Here is a 21,779-nt window from a genome sequence, read left to right on the forward strand (position 1 = left end):
TGGAAACAAGGCTACAAAGTTAGTTTTTCTTAAATGTGTTTGTGATTGCTGTTCTATATGTTATTTTGTATTGGACCGCTGACTAGCCTCATTGGCTATCGGTCCAAATATCTGTGTATACATTTTGTTTGTGTTACTCAATGAACACTTCTTGATTCTTCTTGAAAAAGCCATGACTTTCGTGGTGTTAACGTGCGTGGCCTTGATCGCTCCTCGGAATGCACCTGTTAGGAATGACATCAATTTGTGCTGATTTGCCAAATTGAAGCTTTCAATGGTGGAGCTTTCAGGAGTAAGTTTTGTCGGAAGCAAGGATTTTTTTTAGAAATGCCATCTGGGCTCTGGAGCGGAAGGGACAGATGAGAGTTTGGAAGTAGTTGTCAGCCTTCGTCTAGACATCCCATCGTCGCCCTTACCGGGGGCAGAAAAAGGATCTCAATTATATTGCCGCTGTAGTTTAGTTTTGCGTCAGTTGGTATAAGGAGGTTGTAGTGCTTGCTACAACACAGAACACAAAACACACACTACTGAACAGAGCAGCTTTGTCTGATCATCCTTGCAGGAATCAAGCTTGCATCACTTAACCTTGGTAAGTCTATACGTGAGCAGAAGGTCTTCTGTAAATCCTAGTGTAAAGCAGGCACTCTGCAGTCGTATACAACATAGAGGAGTATAGACACCTGATGCGTCTTTTCTTCTTTGTAATGATGAGTTAGGCATTATTATACATGGATCACCACAAGTTGTTCTCCTGTGACAGGTAAATAATCTATAATTGAATTTCTTTCTCTTGCTGTTTCCGTTTCAACAGCTGAACAATAGGTGTGACGTCAAAGAGACATAGGTCATTTGAGGCATGAAAAACTGCAATATAATCAGTGCTTCTACATTCATTGTCATTCCAGGTCTTGAGGAACGCTGCCTTCATCACTGTAATGAATTAAAATGATGAAGTAATGATTATACTGCACTTTTTCCATGCCTCACATGACCTGTCACCTCTCTTTGACGCCACAGCCATCGTTCAGCTGTTGAAGCCGAAAAAGCATGGCAGAAATATATGGTTATAAATTATTAAGCAGTCGTAGGCAAACAGTGCATGGTGATTCATGCATAGTAGTGTCTTCCACATCATTGTACAGAAGAAAACATGTCACCAAAATTAAGCCGCCTATAGTCGTTGTACGTCAAGGCGCCTTCAGTGCATCATAATTTGCATACGGGTTAGCGCACTGAATTCGAAGGCAGCAGGGAGAAGAATTAAAGCAGTCACGACTGACTGAGAACTTGCACTATTGAAAAATTCGTGAAGGTTTTTCACATTATTGTTCTTTAGAAACTGAAATGAAGCAGAGCAGATCACTGCACGTCAAGCAAACGCGTTTTTTTGCCCGCTTTAATGTCTCTGGATATCAGTTCTTCTGTACAGCCTTTCTCTCTCTTACTGTGAGTGTGTGTGTGTGCCTGTGTGAGCGCGCGCCTTTTTTTTTTTTTGCTGAAAATCGCCCGATTTACGTGTTCATTGAAAGCGCACTATTTTTTCGCCCTGGAGTGTATATTGGCCCTGAGGGATCGCAACACCACTTAGGTTTTGTTGTGCGCCCTTAGTGTTCTTTAAAGTATCCTTCTCAATTGCTCCCTAATAATTGCATAGCATGAGTAAGGCTTTCTGTGGGGCTAGTTGTTGTAACTTGCGAGAACGTTTCCACAGGGTAGTTGGTGCATTACCAGAATTTGTTGTTAGGGCAGAAAGGCAGCACAGCAAGGAACGATTACGACAGGTCAGAGCACCGACTAACAATTTATGTTTTTATTTTCAGACCACTTTCTTCTATGCATCAGCTGCTCGTATACTGACAAAGTGAAAGAAAATAATTCCCTCCAAACCTCCTCGTGGGATAATGGGATCTAAGTCGAATTGACATGTTCGTGAGTGAATTCTTTTCTCTCAGTTTGTTGACACGAACATGTTGTGTATAAAAGCAAGTGGTCTGGCTATAAAAACCTGAGTTGTAAACGCTCTGCCCTGTAAAGTTCCTTCCTTCTTGTGCTGTCTTTCTGTGCTAAAAGCTACTTTTTGCAATAATTCACGGCTGGTAAAAATTTGCGCGAAAAAACACACAGAACAGGGTGCGACAAGAGCACCTTCGTTTTTGCTTTCCTTGTTTATTTAGACTTCGTTTCCACTGCGGAGGCGTGGCGTGTGCGCATGTGGCTTCTCATATCGGCCGTGTCCCAAAGGCCTTTCCTGCAGTGGGGGCAATGCAGCCTCTATTGGTGGTAATGCACCACCCTCTCGTGTCTCATGGCGGTGCTGCGTTGCGCGAACCACACCCCACACTGTGAGCAGGCGTGGGGTCTCTGCCCCGTGTGTGTCAGCAGGTGTCTGTTGAGGTTGCCCCTCTGGGTGAACCCCTTTCCGCAATGGGGACACAGATGCGATTTAGCCCCACCATCCACAGAGTGCTGCTCCCTGCGGTGACGCCACAGATTGGACTTTTGGTTGAAGCGCTGTCCGCAGTCCGCGCACTCGTGCGGCTTCTCCCCAGAGTGGACCAGAAGGTGTTGGGTGAGAAGATGCCGGCGTGTGAAGCCCTTCCCACACTCCTGGCACACGAAGGGACGCTCGCCCGTGTGGGTCCGCTCGTGTTTGGTGACTTCGGATCTGGGTGGGTGACAACGGAAGAAAATTCCAGTGATGCACTTGTCTGCTAAGGTGCAGCGGTGCGAAAGCATTTCTCTTACTGCTGCTGATTATGTTGCTGCGCGTCAGTTTCTTGATGCCTTTGCCGTTTCTAAGTCTTGTTTTCGCTCTGACTCCAGTTCTACCACTTCCAAGGGTGTAGGTGCCATTGCTAGTGTGTCTAGTATGCACACAAAAGTACTAATTAAATAATTATTTCAATAATTAAGCAATTCATATATTTGACTAAATTCTCAACAAATGTTCAAAGTGGATTAAATAAGTAATTTGGCCAATTCTCATCTAATTAATTTATCAGTATGATGACAATGCAATTTAATTGTTTCTTTTATCAATTCAGGTAATAAATAATTCATAGAGACAATTAATTTTCGTTTACATGTTAAGCAATTAACAGAACACCGAAATACTTCAGCCAATTAACTAACCATTAAATTAATAATTTCGTGACTTAATTCATTCTTGGTAATTAGATAATTATTCAGTCAACTATTCTATTAATTACCCCTATAACGGATGATATAGTTCGTGCGGACACGCTCAGCGAACAGGCCCTGTACACGACACTCATGAGACAAAAATGCTTTCACATTAAAAGAGACAAGCTGACACAGTAAGCATCCAAGCCTCACTGACAACGCAGAGGATAAAAATTAAGATGTCCACAGCAAGAGTGTTGCCATCCGTGGCCGCGGATCCAGTCCTGCCTTTTCCACACGGCCGTTTCACGCATGCGCACCTCCCCTCCACCAGCCCCAGCCTGAAAACCAACTGCCAGCTCTCACAGCGTATGCTCAGTTCATGTTAGTGATGGTCGCTTGCGACAGATGACGACTGTTCTCAAACATGCTCTTGCCACTTAGCAGGCTCTGTTGTAGCCTCTGAACTGGATTCTCATTTCGTCATCGCCTGTTCTCAACCAGTAGCAATCAAATTTCTGCCTTTTCCCAGAGGGCGCCACAATAAGTCTAAAAGGTGGAGGAGGGCGCAGTATATGTTATATTTTTTTCTCTGTAATGCCACAGCATCCTGTTCTAACTCTTGTCAAATCGCGCTGTTGCTCCCATCCCCTCCCACCCTTCTTTAATCTAAGTAATGGAGAACACTTATTTGTTGCAAAGCCGTAGGTGTATATATACATATACATACATAACATATACATACATAAACGAGGCGAGTAGTCAAACCTGTCTCACTTGTAATCGCTGGAGTAGGGGCAGTAGATGCAACAGTGCCTTCCCTGTGGCCTCTGTGGGTGCTTGCGCTGCCTGTGTATCTCCAGGCGGTCTTGCTCGGAAAACAACTCTCCACATGTGTCACAGGAGAAGACCGAGTGCGGATCAAGTTTGTAGTTTCCATCGTCTGAGTGCAGAAACAACAGACAATTAACAGAGAGCTCATGAACGACCTAGCATGAGGTTCCAGCATCAATCTCCAGTCATCAGAAATTCACACATACAGTGGCTACGTGGTTATGGTGCTCGGCTGCTCATCCAAAAGACGCGGGTTCGATCCCGGCTGCGGCGGTTGAATTTCTTTGGAGGAGAAATTCAAGAGGCCCGTGCACTGTGCAATGTCAGTGCACGTTAAGGAACCCCAGGTGGTCGAAATTTTCCGAGCCCTCCACTACGGCGTCCCAATAGCCTGAGTCACTTTGGGACGTTAAACCCCGTAAACCAAACAAAACACATACAGACGTCCGCAGAAGAGTTGCTATCGCTTTATTTTCATCGCCTTGTGCAATTTCTTGTGCGAAGTACCACTGGTGCACCTCTGTAGTGGCAAGGACAACTGCATGAATGCCGATCGTTCTTAGAAGCTACTACCATATCTGTTGCTTGCTTCAAGGTTCGACTTTTTCGAAGGTGACAAAAGAGCGGAGGAAATCAGTGTTTATGAGAGTGACAGCGCTGAGGGGAGGTGAGGGTTGGCGGCTACCACCCCATAAACCTGGCGGACCATATTAAACATTTGCCCAGCGCTTCCGAGAGACACTGAAGAGGAGGATGTTATTAGATAATGTAGGCCTTGTAAGGCGCTCTCCATGGCAGGCGATATATACCGAGTGTTTCAGGAAAGCATGGCACTGATTAAAAATATAGATTTCTGAGGTAACAGTATGGCTTCTGTGTCATAGTAATAGCAGGTGTGAATGGACATCAGAACAGTGATGAATTGTTTTAACTAGGGAGTTGATGATTTTAATTGTAACAGTTAATTTTCTATTCCCATGGCCTTTTCTGCCATGCCTCGATTGGCTCTGCGAAAGCAGCAAGCAGCAGTGAGCGCCACTGACACTTGAGTGTACTCTAAAGAACGGACAAGACGGAAGCCAACAGACACTAAATCCAAGGAGTGTAAGGAATTTTTTTTAATTTGTGATGTTTATCAATGAAAGATTAGTTTAAAGATAACATTTTAAAGATAATTCATTACAACGCAGAAGAAAAACAACCACAAGTCACCGGTTAGATCAGAACCCATAGCCTCCGAATTTCATGTCCGGTGCTCTGCCAATTGTAGAACCTTAGTTATCTGTAATGAAAAACCACTGCCGGAATAGTGCCACACCTAGACAGGTGTTCAGATATGTTTGTAGGCTGGCAGTCCACTGTGTTGCCACATGTTCAATTTTTTTTATTTTACCATACAGTGCTCTATTTTGTGCTTTTTGTTACACAAGGGGGAAGAGAGTTGGAATTTACAATGTATTTTGATGTTCCTTCCCCAACCTTCTGTTAACCAAAGAATATTACTATCGTATATTTTATTCCATTAACAAATACATTGCAAGCAAAGGAGCAAGCCTTGCTGCTATCCACAATTATTTTAAAAAAGAGAGGGATGAAGATGTATTGTGGTTTCGATTTCGAGACCAAAAGATTACTCGCCTCAGATTGCGCTCAATTAGAGGTGCTGAGTCTATTCAAGGGGCCGCGCTCAGAATAAATGAGGCTCTCTCAATGTCGGTCAGCATTTGCGTCCCTGTATCTCTCTTCAGGCCGCTGTCCCGGCGTGCCCCAAGCTGCTTCGGAAACTTCGTGGCGGCCACGCCAACACAGTTGCTCCCTTCCCTTACAGTGCGTTTCAGGTGTCCACCGAGATGTGAGACAGATACTGCGTGATTTCCTTTCCTAAAAAACCAGTTTTCAATTTGCCAATATTCCAACATTGACAGAGACACGCATTTTCCCTTCTGCATATGAAGCAAGAAAGCGGCGTTAAAAAGAAATCAAAGAACTATCTCGGCACTTCACAGTATGTGGCAGTTCTTTGCATACTCATGGCAGTTGGACTTTGTTGGAGGTTTAGCTAGAGCCGGTTTCGGTTTCGTAAATTCAGGATGCAGTGGTTTCCGTTCTGCAAAACTACAGTAGAGAGTCGTGTGTGTTTTCGGCAATTCTTTTTTTGTTTGTATCTCCATTTATGCTAGCAATCAGTGATGTCTGTTTTTGTGCATGACTGTGTGTCGTTGATCCTGGCCCGAAAAAAGTTTGGAAAGGGTTCCTGCCACGTGCGTGTCGACAGCGATGTAGGAGGGCTAGATCGCTCGTGACACGCACAGAAGTACGTCGTAACCATGTGACAACATATTAAACAAAAGGGCGCATACAATCGACAAAAACTTTTAGAATATTCAGTTACAGCCTAAATACTCACCTGTAATAATACAACTGTTAGGTTTTGTTCTTATATTTAGTTGAAATGTTTTTAAAATTTTTTTAAAGCGCATGAGTTCAGGCGACTCGGTGGCCATGGCGTGAGGTGGAGTTCGCACACATGAACGAATTTCGTCCAGGCTGTCGGCTCGAAGGCATTTAGTTCGTCCATACATTTATACTCTATGTTGAGCAAGCGTACACGACAGCATACCCCATACCGTGCTTTTACCCATGTTTTTACCTCCCTGTCGGACTCTGACTTGGGGGCTCCGGATCTTCTGCTGGCCAACATTCTACGTCTCTGTGAGGAAAACAAGTTGTCGCGCACTTCGGGTCCTCGATCGGCCCCATCGCAGTGAAGAAAGGTCGGCACCAAGTGTGTCTTTTGTCGCCACTCGTATATTCTATATGGCGAGCATCGAGTGAGAGCTGCTTAGGTCGGAGATGGTTTCCGCCTCAGCTGGCATGGATTACGACTGCTGACTGCCGGGTAAAGCCTTCGCGGACGATCTGGTACTGCCAGTGGAATACCCCCCAAAGGATTTTCAATTGCTGCTAAACAACTGCCGGAATGTGGTTACTCGTCTGAACCCATGGCTCAGTTCCAAGAAGACTGTGGTGTTCTGTTCGGCTGGAACCAACACGGCGGATTAAGAATTAACCTTGGAAAAGAAGTCCATCGCCCAGAGTTTATAGTTCCGATGTCTGGGAGTGGAGATGTTCGCTGAAAACCCGTTACGGCCTTCATAAGGCTACCGACAGGGTGCCCTTACCTGCCGTGGCGCCGATTTCATCAGACAGTGGAGAGCACGCTATGCTGAATGTGTGGGCAAGCAGACAAAACTGCGGAACGCCTGGCTCTCTGCTGCCAAAACCTTTCTAGTCCACCATGGATGACAAATTCTACAGGTGTTTGGGTCTCCATTTGACGCCCAGCTAGAGGTACTGGATCGCGATCACAGCAGCAAACGTAATATCCGAGCCCCAGTGGAGACCATCGAGAAGCACCTTGCTGGGTGGTGGGTGCTGTGTACAAACGATACTAGGAGCACCTCTAAAAAAACTGGTTTGGGGTGTCGTGAGGAAGCTGTCAATAAAATGGCCAGCAAGATTACGATGTGCTGCTGTCATTGCTGTTCCAGTTGTATGTGTGTTTTCATGCGTGTGCATACATTCTGTGTAGGGAGTGGCTAGATGTGTGTGCATGTGTTTGTGTACTCTGGCTGGGCACCGCACCAGCTGTGCTCATCTGATTCAAAGGACAAAACCACAGTCATAGTCATCATCAGGCTGTCTTGACTAACTCGGCTCCCACTGTTCCACCGGGGTGAAAGAATTATCATGCAGGACCTCAGAATATTTGGAGTGTATAGCAATTTCATGGAGTGCAATTTCTAACTACATAGAGGGCTTCGATGCCACACTGCGCTCGATGCCGCTGTGATGCTTCAAGCTATTGAAAGCAAAGAAAGTTCCCTGTGCCCGTCCCTCAAAATTGTTTTTTTTTTGGGTGGTTATGAAAATTCCGTGATGCCTTCCAATACGAAAGATCTGAATTGCTCTGGAGCCAGACCGCTTGTCAGGCTTTCATTGGTCACTGTCACATAAAGGAAGGCGCATATCTGCACATGTTTCTGTAAATAGGCTCTCCAGCAGTGCAGCCTGGAATGAAAGCCTTTCTACCCAACTTCTGTTTTTCAAACGAAGGCAGCTTCTGACTGATCCTTTGCGCGTTCTCATGCGCTCACCAACCCCGACCATGAATCTTGTCAACCAATCTTTTGGTCTTGAGCTGTTGCCTAGCAACAGTGACACCACATTAAGTTTGTTGTGTGTGAAATATATAATAAAATAAATATTGCTGCAACTGAAATTGAACCTGCAGCGGCGTGAACAGAGCAGCTTCACTGGCCAGTGCTCTAGAGTACTGTGCTATCGCCACAGCCGATCACGCCTCATGTTAAATTGCAACACACCCTTGCACACTGCATTGCACACTGTCGTCTTCATCAGCTTTCAGGCGTTCATAGATCGGATCACCTTATCCTCAATCAGAGCTTAACCTAGTCTGATATCCTTGCCAGACTTGCTGACGACTCAGCAAAGCAAGACCATGAGCCAATCAGCCTAAACACATGCCTTTGCACGTCTATTCAGGTGAGCTATGTGAAAACTCTATCGTTTTTAAGTCTATGTTGATCATTATTTCTTGTGTGACAAAGTGAAAACTGCAGTTGGAAATGATGCATTGCGTATCTTGGCTGCACATATGAGGATGTAGGTGCTGATGTAAAATGTGTAAACTGGGTGCAGGTAGCTTTGGGTTCTGTTTTTCGAAATGCTCAAGCAGATTCTTGTAGGGTATTAACAAGGAAAAGCTACGTACCACATTTGCCAAGCTTTGTCTTTGCAAGTTTCTTTTCTTTCTCGAGTCCTTTTCACAAAATTGTTTTCCATCTGCTGTTCTATCTACTCCTCCAATCTGAACCACTGGGTCAGCAGCCTTACTGCGGCACTTGGCTAGGTCGGTAGGATTTGAGTCAAGGATAAATCCAGAAATCCTCAATATCTGTGCATTGCACGTGCACACTAAAGAACACCAGCTGGTCTAAATTAATCTTGTGTTCACTGCTATGGTGTTCCTAACAGCTAACATGTCACTGAGGGATGTTAGGTCACATAGTTTACAATTTAATATTTTTTTTTCAAAACTCTAGGGAGCTCAAGTTAGTCTTGCGTCTGATGAAGTTAAAGTACAATCCCCCATAGGAGAGTAGGGATGCATTTACACGCATTCGCGTTTAAGGGTTATGTATGATGGGTGATCAGAGCAGAGCACAAAACTGCATGGGAACACTTAATTTCCTCATCCTCGTTGTTCTTCAAAAGGATAGAGCAGACCAAAGAAAGCTCTGAAACATCTGTGATCTAAGGCACTTTAGCTGAGTCCCAGAGCCAAAAACTCTTTGCTCATATGACGTATTTTGCAGTTTTTCTAGTCACTTCAGTATGCCTGTAGCGCCAAATTTAAGAGAAGAATGTTGCTTGGTTGGTGGAAAAACTCTTCGGAAAGCTGAAGAAAAAAACTAAGCCAGATTGCACCCTCTGTAAGAATGATGACACAGCAATGCTCTTTGAGTTTGCTTCCACTAAGTTTACCATGATTATACTTGTCATTTTTATCTATGTCATCTATAGTACCACCCCCCCCCCCACCCAATATCAATGACCATTCAGTCATCAGAACCTACAAGTGTTTATTTCTGTACCACCCCCAGAAAGACACCTGACATCCCCCCCCTCTGTCACAACTAATACAACAGTTGTCCTCTGCATAACACAACACAGCCAACCCTGCTGACACCAGATGACCCCTATTTCTCTCTTTCTTCTTTCACTCACACCTTCCTCCCTTCCCTTAGGATGCTTTCCTCAAAAGCCAATTATAATTTTCTCTTTCTTCATTTATTCCCTCCCTCTCTCCTTTATCCCTTCTTTTATGGGGCAGTTCAGGTGTCCCCAGAGATGTGAGCCTACTGCCCATTTCCTTTCCTCAAAAAACAATTTTCAGTTTCCACTTTCTTCATTTCTTCTTTCACTCCCTCCTTTATATGTTCTCTTGCACTGTTTAGGTGTCCCCAGAGATGTGAGCCTACTGACCATTTCCTTTCCTCAAAAACCAATTTTCAATTTCCTGTTTCTTCACTTCTTTCACTCCCTCCTTTATCTGTTCTCCTGCACTGTTCAGGTGTCCGCGGAGATGTGAGCCTACTGCCCATTTCCTTTCCTCAAAAAACAATTTTCAGTTTCCTCTTTCTTCATTTCTTCTTTCACTCCCTCCTTTATCTGTTCTCTTGCACTGTTCAGGTGTCCCAAGAGATGTGAGCCTACTGCCCATTTCCTTTCCTCAAAAATCAATTTTAAATTTCCTGTTTCTTCACTTCTTTCACTCCCTCCTTTATATGTTCTCTTGCACTGTTCAGGTGTCCCCAGAGATGTGAGCCTACTGACCATTTCCTTTCCTCAAAAACCAATTTTCAATTTCCTGTTTCTTCACTTCTTTCACTCCCTCCTTTATCTGTTCTCCTGCACTGTTCAGGTGTCCCCAGAGATGTGAGCCTACTGCCCATTTCCTTTCCTCAAAAAACAATTTTCAGTTTCCACTTTCTTCATTTCTTCTTTCACTCCCTCCTTTATCTGTTCTCTTGCACTGTTCAGGTGTCCCAAGAGATGTGAGCCTACTGCCCATTTCCTTTCCTCAAAAATCAATTTTCAATTTCCTGTTTCTTGATTTCTTCTTTCACTCCCTCCTTTATATGTTCTCTTGCACTGTTCAGGTGTCCCCAGAGATGTGAGCCTACTGACCATTTCCTTTCCTCAAAAACCAATTTTCAATTTCCTGTTTCTTCACTTCTTTCACTCCCTCCTTTATCTGTTCTCCTGCACTGTTCAGGTGTCCCCAGAGATGTGAGCCTACTGCCCATTTCCTTTCCTCAAAAAACAATTTTCAGTTTCCTGTTTCTTGATTTCTTCTTTCACTCCCTCCTTTATATGTTCTCTTGCACTGTTCAGGTGTCCCCAGAGATGTGAGCCTACTGCGGATTTCCTTTCCTCAAAAACCAATTTTCAATTTCCTGTTTCTTCACTTCTTTCACTCCCTCCTTTATCTGTTCTCCTGCACTGTTCAGGTGTCCCCAGAGATGTGAGCCTACTGACCATTTCCTTTCCTCAAAAACCAATTTTCAATTTCCTGTTTCTTCATTTTCTCACTCCCTCCTTTACCTGTTCTCCTGCATGGTTCAGGTGTCCCCATAGATGTGAGCCTACCATCAGTTATCCATACTCCACATTACTCGCTGTGCACTTTTCCTTGATTTTACCTAGAATTTCCTTACCTCTGCTTGCTCACAAAGCGATTAGGATCTCTTCATACCCTTTACCTCTACTCTGGCATTTTACTTTGCATGCTACACTGCACAGTCCTTATGTGAAATTCCACCCCCTTGATAAAGGCCTCAATTCAGGATATTTGCCAAGTGCGTTTCATCCTACTCATCTCATAAAAGTGCGACTCTCTGTTCTATTATACTATACACATCACGAGAGGCACGTTTTGAAGACAATGTCATGTGCCTGCGCATGCTTAAGAACAATAAACGTTTTCTCTGACTTTTGGCCTCGTTGCATTGTCTTACTTTTTCCACACTAAAATGAACAAGAATACGCTGGACGGTCCCCACCACAGTTCACACAATATGTTAGAAGGTGGAAGTGATCTGGGCTAAATGGTGCTGTTGGTTCCCAAAATTTCCAAATTGCCTCTGTTCACATAAACTCGGTTCCAGGGGCAGATTTATGCCTGGATGGGGAGGAAACTCTTTCCCAAGCAAAAAATTTCACATAGACAATCCAAATTGAACCCCATTTTTTAGACAAAAAAGGCTCATAAATACATTGCCCAAATGGGATTCTCCCCCCAAACCACCTCCTCCAAGAATGACCGATAAGCCTGCCTTTGCTTGCCCATGCCCATATTCATAACTAATGCCAATGGGGTGAGGAGCTCTCTTCATGCCCGATGCGATAATTGTTTTAGGAAGAGGCGTCAAACTAAATTTAGAAATCAGCATTTTATTTTTGTCACATCACATGATTATTTTTTACACAGCCATTACAAAATGGTATTGTGAACTTGGACATTTCCCTTTTACAGACATAACACTTTTCTAGCATAAAAATTTGCTCCGTGTTTAGAGACTAGTGCGTTGTTAATGTTTCTCTTACGGTACTGAGTTTTCGTAGATTTGGGCTGAGCCCGACAAAAAAGAGATCGCTTCTGCAGCCAAATTGTTCTTGCTTTAAATTTGCCAGCACGCTGTATTAGGCGAGTTAGACATGGTTCATCTTGAAGACCAGCCCAAAACAAAGGACCGATGAAAGAGATGACATGGGCACTGCATAACAAACTGAAGGTTTAATGGAAAACTCAGGAAATAAATAGGGTGAAAACGCGTGAAGCCTAAAACGAAACAAAACCAGAAAAACATCAAGAATTACACTACAGATGAAAGACACTTATCAAGGAACACTGTCCGGTTTCTCTGCAAAGCAACAGACAGTTTTGCCACACGCGAATTGGAGCTCTTAGCGATGCAATATGCTTCAAAAATTTCCCTGGTAAGGTAAGGAGGTTAAGGAGGGGGAGGTAAGGTAGGGTAAGGAGGAAGGTGGGAGTGAAAGCAGAAAGAGAGAAATAGGTGTCTTCTGCAGCCAGCACGGTTGGCTGTGTTGTGTTACACAGAGGACAACTGTTGTATTACTTGTGACACAGGGGGGGGGGGGGGAGGGATGTCAGGTGTCTGTGGGTGGTACAGAAGTAAACAATTGTACGTTCTGATGACTGAGTGGTCATTGATATCGGGGGGGGGGGGGGGGTGGTACTATAGATGACATAGATAAAAATGACAAGTATAATCACGGTAAACTTAGTGGAAGCAAACTCAAACAGCATCGCTTGTCATCATTCTTACAGAGCGTGTAATCTGCTTAGTTTTTTTTCAGCTTTCCGAAGAGTCTTTCCGCCAACCAAGCAACATTCTTCTCTTAAATTTGGCACTACAGGCATACTGAAGTTTGGTTTGGTTTATGGGGTTTAACGTCCCAAAGCGACTAAGGCTATGAGAGACGCCGTAGTGGAAGGCTCCGGAAATTTCGACCACCTGGGGTTCTTTAACGTGCACTGACATCACACAGGACGCGGGCCTCTAGAATTTCGCCTCCATCGAAATTTGTGCAAAATACGTCATATGAGCACAGAATTTTTGGCTCTGGGACTCAGCTAAAGTGCCTTAGAACACAGACGTTTCAGGAGCTTTCTTTGGTCTGCTCTATCCTTTCGAAGGACAACGAAGATGTGGAAATTAAGTGTTCCCATGCAGTTCTGTGCTCTGCTCATGGCGCTTCTCACCCTCCACACATAACACTTAAACGCAAATGTGTGTAAATGCGTCCCTACTCTCCTATGGGGGGATTGTACTTTAACTTCATCAGACGCAAGACTAACTTGAGCTCCCTAGAAATTGGAAAAAAAAAAAGTAAATTGTAAACTATGTGACTTGACATCCCTCAGTGACACGTTAGCTATTAGGAACACCATAGCCGGGGACACCAGATTAATTTAGACCCCCTGGGGTTCTTTAGGGTGCACGTGCAATGCACAGCAATTGAGATTTCTGAATTTCTCCTTGACTCAAATCCTACTGACCTAGCCAGGTGCCGTGGTAACGCCGCTGACCCAGTGGTTCAAATTTGAGAAGTAGATAGAACAGCAGCAGGAAAAACAATTTTGCGAAAAGGACTCGAGAAAGAAAAGAAACTTGCAAAGACAAAGCTTGGAAAATGTGGTACATAGCATTTCCTTGTTAATACCCTTCAAGAATCTGCTCAAGCATTTCGAAAAACAGAACCCAAAGCTATCTGCACCCAGTTTACACATTTTACATCAGCACATACATCCTCATATGTGCAGCCAAGATACGCAATGCACCATTTCCAACTGCAGTTTTCACTTTGTCAGACAAGAAATAATGATCAACATAGACCTAAAAAGGATAGAGTTTTCACATAGTTCACCTGAATAGACGTGCAAAGGCATGTGTTTAGCCTGATTGGCTCATGGTCTTGCTTTGCTGGGTCGTCAGCAAGTCTGGCAAGGATATCAGACTAGGTTAAGCTCTGATAGAGGCTTTAGGTGATCCCATCTATGCGCGCCTGAAGGCTGACAAAGACGACAATGTGCAATGCAGTGTGCAAGGGTGTGTTGCAATTTAACATGAGGCATGATCGGCTGTGACGATAGCATAGTACCCTAGAGCATAGGCCAGCAAAGCTGATCTGTTCACGCCGCTGCAGGTTCAAATTCCAGTTGCAGCAATATCTATTTTATTATTTATTTCACACACAACAAACTTAATGTGGTGTCACTGTTGCTAGGCAACAGCTGAAGACCAAACGATCGGTTGACAAGATTCATGGTCGGGGTTGGTGAGCGCATGAGAACGCGCAAAGGATCAGTCAGAAGCTGCCTTCGTTTGAAAAACAAAAGTTGGGTAGAAAGGCTTTCATTCCAGGCTGCACTGCTGGAGAGCCTATTTACAGAAACATGTGCAGATATGCGCCTTCATTTATGTGACAGTAGCCAATGAAAGCCTGACAAGCGTTCTGGCTCCAGAGGAATTCAGATCTTTCATATTGGAAGGCATCACGGAATTTTAATAACCACCCCAAAAAGAAACAACTTGAGGAACGGGCACAGGGAACTTTCTTTGCTTTCAATAGCTTGAAGCATCACAGCGGCATCGAGCGCAGTGTGGCATCGAAGCCCTTTATGTAGTTAGAAATTGCACTCCATGAAATTGCTATGCACGCCAAATATTCTGAGATCCTGCATGATAATTCTTTCACTCCTGTGGAACAGTGGGAGCCGAGCTAGTCGAGACAGCCTGATGATGACTGTGGCCTTGTCCTTTGAATCAGATAAGCACAGATGGTGTGGTGCCCAGCAAGAGTACACAAACACATGCACACACATCTAGCCACTCCCTACACATAATGCATGCACACGCATGAAAACACACATACAACTGGAACAGCAATGACAGCAGCACATCGTAATCTTGCTGGCCATTTCATTGACTGCTTCCTCACGACACCCCAAACCAGTGTTTTTAGAGGTGCTCCTAGTATCGTCTGTACACAGCACCCACCACCCAGCAAGGTGCTTCTCGATGGTCTGCACTGGGGCTCGGATATTACTTTTGCTGCTGTGATCGCGATCCAGTACCTCTAGCTGGGCATGAAATGGAGACCCAAACACCTGTAGAATTTGTCATCCATGGTGGACTAGAAAGGCCTTGGCAGCAGAGAACCAGGCGTTCCGCAGTTTTGTCTGCTTGCCCACACATTCAGCATAGCGTGCTCTTCACTGTCTGATGAAATCGGCACCACAGCAGGTAAGGGCAGCCTGTCGGTAGCCTTGTGAAGTCCGTAACTGAATTTCAACGAACATCTCCACTCCCAGACATCGGAACTTTAAACACTGGGCAAAGGTCTTATTTTTCAAGGTTAATTCTTAATCCGCCGTGTTGGATCCAGCCAAACAGACAACCACAGCCTTCTTGGAACTGAGCTGTGGGTTCTGACGAGTAACCACATTCTGGCAGTTGTTTAGCAGCAATTGCAAATCCTTGGGGGGTATTCCACAGGCAGTACTAGATCGTCCGCGAAGGTTTTACCCGGCAGTCAGCCGTCGTCATCCATGCCAGCTGAGGCGGAAACCTACTGCGACCTAAGCAGCTCTCGCTCGATGCTCGCAATATAGAATATACGAGCGGCGACAAGAGACACACTTGGTGCCGACCTTTCTTCACTGCGATGCGGCCGATTGAGGACCCAAAGTGCGCGACAACCATGTTTCCTCACAGAGACGTAGAATGTCGGCCAGCAGAAGCTCCGGAGCCCCCAGGTCCGAGTCCGACAGGGAGAAAAGCACGGCATGGGGTACGCTGTCGTGTACGCTTGCTCGACATCGAGTATAACCGTATGGGCAAACTAAATGCCTTCGAGCCGACGGCCTGGACGAAATTCGTTCATGTGAGCGAACTCCGCCTCACACCATGGCCGCCGCCTCACCTGAACTTATGCACTTTAAAAACATTTCAACTAAATATAAGAACAAAACCTAACAGTTGTATTATTACAGGTGAGTATTTAAGCTGTAACTGAATATTCTAAAAGTTTATGTCGATTGTATGCGCACTTTTGTTTAAATATGTTGCCACGTGGTTATGATGTACAGTCTTTGTCAAAAGTTTAGAACGCAGGGGGTTCACTTCCAAGCTTTATAGTGGGACTCCAGGAGCATTCATGGAAGTCCTACCTACTGCAGGAGGCAATGCCAGAAATCTTCTCATGTCCAGGAAATTTGGAGTGCAAGAGATCCATTAAAAACGACACAGTGTGGCCCGAAAGAAAACCCCCTGGGCTTCAAACTTTTGACAAAGGCTGTACTTTGCTGCGTGTCACGAGTGATCTAGCTCCCTGTTGACACACGCATGGCAGGGGCCTCTTTCAATTTATGCACAGCTGTTTTCTTTGAAAGTTGCGTCAATCTGGTAGCCACCAAATGTATTAATTGCGGGAACGTACAAGCGAGATGTATTTTCAAACAAACAGCTCAGGAGGAAGGCAGTGAAAAAAAAATTTCAGGGGGCACTTTGGCTTTCTAAAGTGGTGCAAGGCCAAGCGTTTCCTGGCGCAGTTCTTTAGTTATTTATTTTTTATTTATCATATTTTATTTGTCTTATTTTTCTTTTTATTTCCATTTCTTTTTTATTTCATATTTATTTTTCATATTTGATCTTTACTTTTTGTTTCTTTTTAATTTTTTTTTATTTTTTACTTAAGTGGCAGTGAAAAAAGAAAGAGGGACCGTAATGACGAAACCGAAAATTGTATTTGAGGAAAGGTAATTTCGCAGAAACTGTCTCACATATCTCTGTGGACACCCGTCAAAACGCGGGCACATCTATTGACCTAACACGGCTGCCGACACACACACGGACTCAGACACGGCGGCCGACACGGATTGCTAACGACAGCATGTGGCATTAAAGGCTTTCGCCTTAATAGTTCACTCACCCAGCTTCAGCTCGAAGCTCTCTTTGATGTTCGCGTACCGCGATTTCTCCGAAAGGCTCTGCCATTCTCCGTCCGTGAAATCTTGACGAATTTCTGCAAAGTCGTCTTCGTTCGCCATCTCTATCAAAGCACGACAGTCTCAGCAAAGATCTCCCTCAACTTCCGTGCGCCAACTGACGCTCGGAGAGGCTTCCGGCTGTTTGAACGCAGAGCGGTTTATGCAAGGAGAATACAGCTTAGGCACGCAGAATCAGTTTAGCTTTGCTATCACACAACTAGTAATTTTTTCTAAAGGTTTTGTGATAAACGTTCCGTACACTGATCGTGTATTATGAGCACACGATTACAAATAATTACAAAGCCATGCAGTGGTTGACGAGGTCTTCATCTGGCCACATTGTCACTCAGGCAACAACGACAAGATTGATGTAATCAGTTTATTTTGACTTTTTATTACGGTGGTGGGATGAATGTGGGAGGCCCATTTGGTCGTGTTGTTGTGTGGTAGTATGTTGAGTCTCTGGGATCGCGCCTCGATCTTATTTTCACCGCATGAAACATAGCGCGAGCACCAACCGCGCCGTAGCCGCTTGTTTGAACAGCACGCGCATTTTAAGGCGAAAGCCTTTAATGCCTCATGCTGTCGTTAGAAATCCGTGTCGGCAGCCGTGTCTGCGTCCGTGTCGGCAGCTGTGTCCACAGATGTGTCCGCGTTTTGACGGGTGTCCACCGAGATATGTGAGACAATTACTGCATAATTTCCTTTCCTCAAATACAATTTTCAGTTTCTTCATTACGGCCCCTCTTTCTTCTTTCACTGCCACTTCCTCCCTTCCTGTACGGCGCAGTTAAAGTGTCGACCGAGATGACTGAGAACCCCATAAAACCATAAATACAGCGCCATTTCCTTTCCTCAAAAAGCGTTGCGTTCAAAGGGCAAGGCAGCGCGCTGAACGGATGGTGGTGTTCCCTGGACTCCCTGGCAGTGCTACAACACGCTGTCTCGTTCCACTCCTAAAGGCAAAGCTTAAGCGCCATTAATTAGCAGTCAATTAGTGCTGGGTGATTAATCAGTTATTAGTCACTAATTAGTAATTTGTAATTACTTCATCGTCATCAATTACGTATGACGTCATCCAGTGGTGACGTCACCAGTGTCACATAGGCAAAGTGGTGCGGAAAACGCTTTCGCCTCTACGCACTTTAGACAGTCAAAGTGCCCCCTGAATTATTTATCAATGGTACTTAGGTTCGAGAGGCGCGGCGGGCCCCTTCAAAATTGGCGCACATAATTTTGCGATGACCGATGCAGCGCTGTCAGCCTGATGCATACGATCCGACGTGGGTGAGTGATTTTTTTCTCAAGTCTGTGCCTCAGTGCCTCAGCTTGGCACAGTGGCTACAACATGTTAAGCTGGTGCTGAGTCATGGAGTCAAACTCAGTGTATTAAAGAATCAATATTATGGCAATTTTTTTTCTTTTTACTGCACTGTTGAAGAACTATTCAGCTTATGTGGCAGTAGCGCTTAAGACAGCTTCAAAAGGTACTGCAGTTTCATGTGTGCAAACTCTTTATTTGTGCATTGCTCTTCAGGTACGTGCGTCGCGAATCGCCAGGTCTCAGTAGGAATTAAGCAGTTCTGTGTGGTCATCTGGTGAGAGGTCTGAATTAACAGCTTCACTTGTCAGTTGTGTAGAGACGTATTTCCGTGTATTGACTGGAGCAGTATGAACTGCAGCCGCTTTTTTGTTGTTGGTTTGCACTTTCCAAGATCGAGAAATCAATCTGGGTCCAAATTGCGAGACGCATTTCTCTGAGCTAACCATTGCCTGGGGCATCTAGCGAAAGGAGTTGTTTGCATTTTCTCTGCTGTGGATATATTCTTTAAATATGGTTTTACGACTTTCTCAACAGTGTGGACATATTTTCGCTCCCTGAATGCAGGCCACTGAGATGTGTTGATTTGTAGTGTAGATCATGTAGGCAGCTGCAAGTCTCGATATCAGCTAATGCTTTATTCTTTGTTCACTGACTTTCCAGTTCTTTCTCCTGGACTGGTTTCCTGTTAATCTCTTTTCAGTCTCCTACGCCTTTTCTCTCACGCTGAACACGACGGGAGAGGGATTCATCATTTAGCATAATGGTCGAATCAGAGTGCTGGCCCATCGTCTTGGCGCATTAGAGATGTGTGTGTTTATGAACTTGATCTTGGAGAAGAAGTATTAACCGCTGAGTTCCACATTGCTGAATATTTAAAAAAAACTGTTGCATGCATAAAATTTAAAGCAGGCCAGAAGACAAGACTTGCAACAGCAGTGCAGTGTACAAAAACTAACCAATTCTAAACATAGCCCCATACTCTCAACACATGATGTGGGAAAATGAATCAAGTATGATGTCGGCGCAAAGAATTTGCCACAACTTTCAGGACAGACATCGCAAGTTGAATACAATCCATTCGTAATTCAGCTTCAGCACTTATGCAAGCACTGATGCCACCATACTGTGGGCATTTGGCCCCTCTTGGTGTATAAGGACACACACGAGGCCCCCACGCGGTGGGTGGTGTTCTGTTGGGGGCGAGTGCACCCTGCTGCACTCAAATGATGGCAACCTTATTGCCCATGTCGGGCAGGTCCCAGGAAGGCAGCGCATAGAAATCGCACGTGACCCATCCCGCGCTAGATAAGCTGCAAGGAAACGGCCTTTTTCAGCCGGAGCATTTTGGATTTTGGCGGTGTTGGCCAAGCGTTTCTCCTGAAGGTGGATTACCGCGTCAGTGAAGGGAACTTTGCGTAAGTACCTGCTCAAGCATGTCTGTTTTCTGTTTGCTAGGTGAGCACGTCTCATCACCTCACCGTTACGCCAGGTTGCCTGGTGCCTCGGCTGCCCTTTTGAGCTGCCTTTCTGCACGTGCAATTGCATGCCTTGCCTTCGCTTGCTCTTTTTTTCTTCTTTACCCAACCGCAGGTTGACGGTGTTTTCCCGATCCGCAAGACTTGGATTCTTCCTTTTGTTGCTGTTTGAATTAAAACAGTTTTTTTAATGTAGTTGCTGGAGGTTCGTCGCACGGAGTGTGGCTCACGAGCCCCCCTGAGCGAAGGCTGAGGTCTTCAATACTTGCTTGAAAAGTACAGATTTTGAACAACGAAGGCACTGTAAGGACAACTGTGATTGAAGAGGTACAACACAATGACAAGGACAGTCATCGAATTCTTGTTCCTAAGCCTATAGCCTTGCAATAGGAGAGATCAGGGGCTAATTGCCCTTGAAGTTGGTCACAGGAAGGCATAATTTTGAATAATGTCCAAGCGGCCTTCACGACGCAGGAAGTGGGCAGAACGAAAACTACCGCATTCATTACTATACGATCGCTTATGTGGCTGGCTGCACGGAGGCATACTTCTGAACTAAATTCGTTCCATATTTCGGAAATGGATGAAAGAGTTAAGAAACACGCACTACACACATGAGAGATCCGTCAATGCTGATCTTATCCAGACTTCTATTTTTTGTGCTGATTGTTTATTCCTTGTCTCATCAATGTGTTTTTATTTATTGTTACTCTTGTGCTTAATCTTATTTTTTCTCCTGGCCGGTGTCATGAAGGTAAGGTAAATGCATTTCAAATATTAAACAGCCACTTCACTAAATCTGATCAGGGCATTGATGAACTGTGTGTCCAGGTAACATATATTTGTAATGTTACTGTGTAGTAATCTTTGACCCAACTATGCCCTCTTCAAAACAATGGCCTCCCCCATATCCCTCTCTATTCTGAGCCACCTGTTGCCTCTTCATTCCTGCAAGCACCCCAGTATAATCTCCTGCTTACCTGACTGTTGGTACCCTCTTATATATCTGCATTTATCTGTAATCCGCTGTTACCTAAGGAACTATCGGTTAATGTCACACCATGATAGACTCCAATTAGAGCTCACTTTTCTTCGAATAGTAAAGAGATTGGCCGGTCATGATTTGGTATGCCATGCTGAGGGTCAGTGGAGTAAGTATGCGTCGCAAACATACGTGGAAAGAAATATTAGCAGTGAAATATGCATTGCATCCATGAGCAAGTAAATTAGCACGAGTCTTTTCAAGCTTTTGCCTTAGACCAAAACCGTCCTTTGTGCTCCAAATTTTAGTTTTGCCTGTATATCAATGATTCAAGGCTGATTTTAAGAATCATATTCTAAATAAACAATAACTGGGGATCGTTTGTAGCTTAAGGTGTTCTTTTTTCTTTGCTTCTTTTGTTGCCCTGTACTCTATGTGTTTTCAGTATTAGAGTTCCACTGCTTTCTCCGTAAATCTATATGGCACCATTCAGTTCGAGCAGAAATTCTTCCCCATCCTACTTTGCTTTGTGTGCATTGTTCTTGTGTTTTCCGATGTGAACTTGAATTTGTTCTTAGCAAGACGAAAAGTATCCGCATTTCTGAGCCGGCTTTCTCCATCATACAATGTTTTTCCCCTTCCTCCCTGTTCTTTGCACTGCTTTTCCTCTTTTCAGTCAAGCAGAACCAAGAACCTCAATGCTCAACATTTGGGAACAAACCTTAGGAATGTGCCACTGCTCTTTTAGTGTGCAGGTAAGTTGTGAGACCATGGTCCTGAGCATAAATGGGCTGGATCCACACACGCATGCTAATAACCATGCTTAATATGTACTATGTGCACTTTTCTTTTTCTCTATGTCCGCTCTTCGCCTCT

The 21,779-nt window shown here is 44.5% G+C and overlaps 1 long non-coding RNA gene and 1 pseudogene across 2 annotated transcripts; one reads left to right on the forward strand and one right to left on the reverse strand.

Annotated features, from left to right (window-relative positions):
• Positions 1-2,051: 2,051 nt before the first annotated feature.
• Positions 2,052-17,310, reverse strand: LOC149330012 (uncharacterized; annotated as a pseudogene). The gene is made up of 3 exons (XR_016285480.1): positions 17,065-17,310; positions 3,901-4,066; positions 2,052-2,665 (listed from the first exon to the last, which is right to left on the reverse strand). The product of XR_016285480.1 is annotated as an uncharacterized LOC149330012 (transcript).
• Positions 17,311-17,461: 151 nt separating this feature from the next.
• Positions 17,462-21,779, forward strand: LOC149330013 (uncharacterized). The gene is made up of 4 exons (XR_016285481.1): positions 17,462-17,492; positions 18,314-18,409; positions 19,781-19,861; positions 21,580-21,779. It is a non-coding gene; the product is annotated as an uncharacterized LOC149330013 (long non-coding RNA).

This window comes from Amblyomma mixtum, chromosome 9 (genome assembly GCF_055824585.1).
Source record: "Amblyomma mixtum isolate Tamu chromosome 9, ASM5582458v1, whole genome shotgun sequence".
NCBI classification, from domain to species: domain Eukaryota; kingdom Metazoa; phylum Arthropoda; class Arachnida; order Ixodida; family Ixodidae; genus Amblyomma; species Amblyomma mixtum.